This window comes from Gavialis gangeticus, unplaced genomic scaffold (genome assembly GCF_001723915.1).
Source record: "Gavialis gangeticus isolate Ggan-Ray unplaced genomic scaffold, GavGan_comp1, whole genome shotgun sequence".
NCBI classification, from domain to species: Eukaryota; Metazoa; Chordata; order Crocodylia; family Gavialidae; genus Gavialis; species Gavialis gangeticus.
Window position 1 is genome coordinate 214,650,307 of NW_017729032.1, and position 6,824 is coordinate 214,657,130.

The following is a 6,824-nucleotide window of genomic DNA, read 5'->3' on the forward strand; positions in this document are numbered from 1 at the left end:
ATCATCAATACAAAACCAGTTCCCTTAAATATTACTGGTATCTGAATACTTAATAATGGAGGCTGAATAATACATCTTAACTTGTCACCATCCCTCTGTTATTTAATACTAATATGAAAGTCTCCTGGACACTGCAATTTAAAGTTTACTGTCTTATTCAGCCCTAGCCTGCTCCACCTTGGACCTGACTATTCTTTAATAAAAAAAAAATATCAGCCTTGGGGTTTTTTTTGCAGCATTTCTGTAATTACTACTGAAATCCATAGCTTTCAGAAAATGTTAACTTGTCTGTTTCTCATTAAAATCAGCAGACAGACAGCCACTCACATTCATGTTTCATAGATCATGAAAGACAGCTTCAGTGCAACAGTAGATTCCTGAAGGACACTGCAGTTTTTGATAACGTGATGACACTTCTACAAAAGACCACTTTCTCATGAAAGAGACCTACCCATCCATATAAAGAGTACAATTCTGCTTCATTGTTATTGAAAGACTCTCCTTATTAAATTATGAATACCCTTTAACCCCACGATGATATCTTAAGACAAGTTTCATGATATACTGTACTGTGTCTATGGCATCTGCAGTTATAGGGATCATTTTTTTACTTATATTTTTAAAATTTGACAAGTCATTTGGGGTACTGTGATGTGAGGCTGGTTCATTTAATACATCTTAAAGGGTCTGTTTTTTAGGAGAAGACCCCTCATTGACTGCAGTCACTTCTGAAAATATAGGATTTTATGTCTAAATACATGTACTCATTCTTAATTTCTCAGTATCCAGATACCAGTCATTTTTAAGGGAGCTGGGTTTGTAGCCCTGATAAAATTGTGATTGTACTTTTGATGCTCAGAACAGACCAGCAAATGCTGTGCTGAAGTGGGACCAAAATCCTATTTGCTCTGAGAACATTCAAAAGAGGGAGGAGGTGTTTCAGGCACAAAATTGTGGATATCATGAAATTCAGTTATAGCCTTAATTGTGCTGCAGAACATCACAACTTAACATCTTGACAGTAAAACCACAGGCAAGAAAATACAACAGAGGAAACAGTGAGAAAGTTATTGTGAATAATATTGATAAAAAAAGATTCCAAGAAAGTTCTGAAAGATGCAACTGATATATTGCAAATTTATGTATGTAAGATTAATGTGTCTTTTACCTATCACCTGTCTTAAGTGTCTTTGTTTTCATGGTGAAATGAAAAAAATACTACTAAATTATCTTATGGTCTAACAAAACAAGACAAAATATGAAATTCTGGAACCATTTATTAGCTATTATAAAACACTTGCAAACAAACTACAATATTGCCTCCATTGGGAACACTTACATTAAGCCTCTTTTATGTTCTTATTGAAAGTATAAGAGCATGCCATAAATTTTGAGCAATAAACTGTCATTTCCTCATTATGGTACATTCTTTTGTTCCATCTATACAATCAGATAGCATAGACTACACAAGTGACAAAACTTGTTTGTTCTTAGGGAACACGGCCTTGAATTATTTATTTAACAGTCAAAATAGTTTGTATTGTGAGACATTCATATGAGAAGTTCATATGGCAATTTTCCCACCTTCAAGAAACTTTCCAAATGCAATGTGAACTTTGGAAGTAGGAGAGCTGACAAGTTTATGTATCGTGGTACTGCCCAATTATGAACAGATCCAAAGCCAAGTGAAGCAAATGGAGAAACTCCCACTGACTTTGATAAACATTGGATCCAGCTTCAGGGCAGGAGTGGCTCCATATCCCCCCCCTGCCCCTAGCCGAGCTGGGACAGTAGTAGTGGCAGCAGTGGGAATAGGAGGGGAGTAATGTAAAGGGAGGGAAAGGAGTATGCAGCTGAGCATCAGGGCCAGATTAACCCTTTAGTGGGCCCTAGGCAAACGAACTCACAGGCCTCTACTAAATATTGTATATGTATATTACTTTTTTCACTTGATTATAATATGTAAAATAAGCACAAGTGGGCCCCTTCTTCACTTAGGGCCCTAGGCATGTATCTAGTTTACCTATGTGTTAATTCAGCCCTGCTGAGCATGGAGGGGAGGGGAGAGGGGAAGGAAGATTCCTATCTGCTTGAAGGACAGCTGCTCCTGTATGGGGGGGTGGGGAAGGAGGGGGAAGGAAAGGCTGGGAGCCAGGGTATATCCAGGTTGCTGTTCCTGCATCTCCCTTTCCAAAATGCTGGATCTACCCATGTACATATAATATCATATTTCTGCCCTAAGAAAAATACTGGAGGTGAAATCATGGCCATATTGAACTCGATACCAAAACGGCCTTTGACTTCCAGCTGGGCCAGGGTTTCTGTTCGATATCAAACAGTATAAAAGAATAGTGTTGGAACTCTTAGAATGAAACTGTATGTTTTCAACTTTGCAAAGCTGATTGTCTATCCAGGAGCCTCTCAGTCCCCGACAAATAACACCTTTGTAACACCTCTGCTCTTCCTGGCAGAGCACTTTTATGGCAAACTTTAATCTTGTGGAAAATTTAATTTCAGAGGTAGAAACCTCTAAATATAAAGTGTTACTTTATGAACAAAAAAGAACTACAGAGCCTCTTGAAAGTAAACAGTTTGATCTTAAATGCTTTCAAATCATTTTCTTCAATTTTTGTTTTATCCTTGGAAATCTTCATGTTCTTATGACTCTTTTCATGGGTTAAGAAGAGAGAACAATATGGACTTTCAGTGAGCAAAAAGATGGATGACTCCATTCCAGTGAATTTGCTCAGAAATGAATGAAAAACCTTCCTGGGGAGGATAAATTGACCAATTAGTAAACATAATGCATAGAACATTTTTTAAGACGGCAGATGTGGTTGTCTGACATGAAGCTCTTCATCTCAAAACAGGAACATGATGGAGTTCTAATTATTCTGCAGTTGGAAGAGCTGATAAATGAAACTGTCCATCCCCAAAATATGCAGAATATCCAACATGCAACTGATCCTGAATTTCAAATCAATAGGGTTTAATATTTCACCAGCAATCATACATTTGAAAATCAATGCTGTCACGGTTGGTAATGCTCTCCTCCTGAAGAGATGCTTACAAGACAAAGAAATTGAAGGCAGTAGTCCAAGGGTGGACTAACAGAGGCAATTCTAAAAGTTATTTTAGTTTAAAAGAGCAAACTGTTTTTACAGATTGAATGAAACTTTAGGGCCTTATTAGATTTTCAAAGCTGGATCACAGGGCATATAAGGTAATGTCAACATATGTGCAAAACTATGTGAAACTAAGTAACATAATTTGTAATAACTTGAAATATGTTTGAATATAATCCAATTTGGCACACACTAACATGTACTTGAAAGAGTTGAGAAGGCTGTTGATCAAAATTTGCTTATAGGATGTTAGCCAACATATAACAAAACAATGTTTGAATATATAACTGTTGTCCTGAAGCACTGCTACAGCCCACAAAATGCAGGAAATACCCAAACTTTACCGAGTTTCATAGATGTACGCTGACTGACTTCAATCAGGTGCGAAGATCCTATTCCTTCCTATGCACTTCACTCCCTCGTCCCATGTACTTTCAGATGCCTATCCTGAGCACTGACCTGAAGGGGAACAGTGAAAATAGCAAGGCTTGACAAAACTGGACTTGCTTTAGCCAAATAGGAAATGGAGTAATGCTTTCTGCTTCAGCATGAGAATACTGTTCATGGTTGGAACTATTGTACTAGGTCAGAAATAATGCTAACTTCTGTGAGTGCAGGTTAGTCCCTGGTCTGAGAACTTAATTTTTTTGGTTTTAGATTTTTCTAAAACAAACGTTGTTCCTGAAGGCTAAATATAATAAGGATTCAAACTCAGTGTGTAACTGAATTTCTGATTTGTTTGCAATTCTGAAAAATAAAGAAGACTCTGGGCAAACCAAAAGGACTCATTTTGTTTTGAGATTTAAAAAAAAACAACATTTATTCAAGAAAATAATAATTGTAATTTATTTGGAGACAAAATATTACTTTGAATAAAAAATTGAACCATGAGTGTGGTGACTAAGGGGTTACACTGCAGATTCAGAAGTGCGACTCTTTACCATACTCCAGGTTCATCTTGAAGGCCATTTCTCCTTTCTTTCCCATTCTACCCAGTTGGAAATAGGGTCTTGGTTATTCAGGCTGGGGAACCTAAGGCAGCTAGATGTGATGCTGGCCACACTGGTCTCACACCATTGGTTACGAGAGCTGGTGTACCTTAACTGTAGTCGGTGTAATGGTGTGTGAGGCTTGGAATGGACTGCTAATGTTTTTGATAGACTCTGAATTAGAAAATAACCCTTTTAGTAAGGCCCAAACTTAAGAACCTGTTTGATATTAAGCAGCTGTAAAGATACAGTTGTCAGTTGGGATCCTTTTCTGCATTTAAATCTGTAGTAGTTACCATTCAAGGAAGTTAAGAGATCTTTCCTGGAGTCAATGGGATTGAAGTTCATGTTTAACATAAAGCAGGAGACTAAGCTTTTTCCTGGACTGGGGACATGGTTTCTCTATAAAATGGAACTATTACCTGGCTTGGCAAAAGAAAGGCAACATGTGGGTTCAGTTAGACATCACAGGGCACATCTGGATGTGTACTTTGCAGTGCCTCAAAGGCTTTTGAGGTGCAGTAAAACATATGCAGCACATGTGAATAGGTTCTCTGTGCTGTATATTTGCAGCACAGAGGCAAAATTAGATACTGGGAACTCCCAGTAAAAAAAAAAATCCAAGGCAATAAAAAGTGTGTGTGTGGAGGGGGGCACACATGGTTGCAGTGTGTGATGCCTGAAACTAGAGCCTGGCTGGCCAGAGCCACACTCTGGCTGCTGGCCAGGCTCCACGTGCCCAAATTGCCACTGGTGTAGCCCTGGGACGCCCCCAGGTAAGGCTGCTGGGGTCAACGTAGCTGGCGCCAAGCCTCCCCTCCCCTACCTGGGGCAATTTGCTGCATGCCAAAGCACATGTGCAGGGGCATTCCCCAGGGACAAGTAGCAGCAGCACAACTATGTGCCACTGCTATTTGTCACAGGGGAAATGCATGGGTGTGCTCGCCTGGATGAGCTCACAGTGATCATGACAAGTGGATGCTATTTTGCAACTTTACATAACTGTTATTTTCACTGATATTTTTATCAGTACAGCTTTGGTACAGTCAGCTTTTGTGCTGTCAGCAGAAGGCTAATATTCACTGATACCGCAGTCGAAAGTACAAGAGAATGTTTATACAGAAGTTAGGGTTTGTTTTTTTCATAACTTTATAGCTCTTGTATACTTCTTTTATTGTTAGTTCTTACCTCATAATGCCTCTGTTTAGTTTGGAAAATTAGAGGTACATGTAAACTTGATTTATTGTGTACCTTAGAAAACCAATGTGATAAGGATATTAGTGGCCATCTGGAATTTTCCCACTCATAAACCTTTGTAAAGTACTAATAGGACCTATTTTTTTTACCATCGCAGAAAATTATGAAAATCTTGATGATGAGAGGCACAGCTTTTTGGACATCGGTGCAGCATATTTTCATTCCTGGAGCTAAAAGAAAAATTGTCCCCTGTTTTGGCTGTTCTGCTATTGTTGTATTTGGGAGAGCAAGCAAAAACAGGAATGTGGGGCTAACTCTGCAACATGGTCCCTCATGCACTTTGGGTCTTAGTGGGGAACTCCTTTTGGGGCTGGACAAGGCTTTGGGGGTCAGGACCAGGGAAGTGAAAGAAGAGCCATTGTATACAACAGGTACACCTACATGTTCATTAATGCACAGTGATTACTGCACTTTAGTAATAAGTGTATGATCAAGCACTAAATAAATATGCAATAACCAGAGTTACTGTGCAGTAGTGCCAGTGAATGCTTTTAAGTGATGCTACTGCATAGTAGCCTAATAATACTGTGCATATGAGCATTGTTTGTGCTGTGACACACTACTGCGCAGTATTATTAGGCTACTGTACTGTTAGCCTCTCATGTAGATGTGCCCAATATCTTCCATCCCTCCTGTAATGCTGCTTTCAAAACTTATGGGCCTGACTGGCAATGATGTTTAGTGTAACATAGTGTCAAGCCTTCTGCAAGTGCAAGGAATAAGTACTATTCTGCAAGGAATTTGGGGCAGAGGCAGAGCATCAGCTCAGAAAGGATACTTGACTGGAAGATTCTCTTTACCCTCAGGGGTTTGGGGGATTGAGAGGCCTCTCTACTGTGTCTTGAGGAGAATAAATGGATTGAGTTATCTTTGTAGTGCTTCTATGTGCTCTGCACCTTGTCTATAGGTATTTCTCTAATGACTAGCAAACAAACCTCTCCCTATTTCCCTGAGAAGTCCCACTGAGCTCTTGTCTGAATTATTTTTTCTTGAACAGTGATCACCATATCTATACACTGTAAGGTCTAACTCAGTAAAGTCTAACTTGTGCCTTAAATGTTGACATTAATTCTTTCCTATCCCTACTGAAGTATATTATCTGATACGCCATTTTCACAGTAACATTGCTTTGGTGATGAATAGTCAACCTGTAATTGACTGATACGTTCAGGTCTTTCTCCTCTTCTGTCATTTGGACCTCCTGAGCTCCTAACCCATTGGAAATTCTTATTCCAGTACCCTCTAGACCTTAAGTACACTATTCATTTAATTTCAGTTATGGAACTTTAGACATTATGCCCATCCAAAACTTCATGTATAATATTCCAATCCTCCTCTGTACCCCCTAACTTTGCTTTATCTTGCTTCCACTCCCAAAGTAGATATTCCCACTGTCATTCCCTCATGCTCATTAGCAATTCTGCATTTGCTCTATAACTTACATTATCCTCCT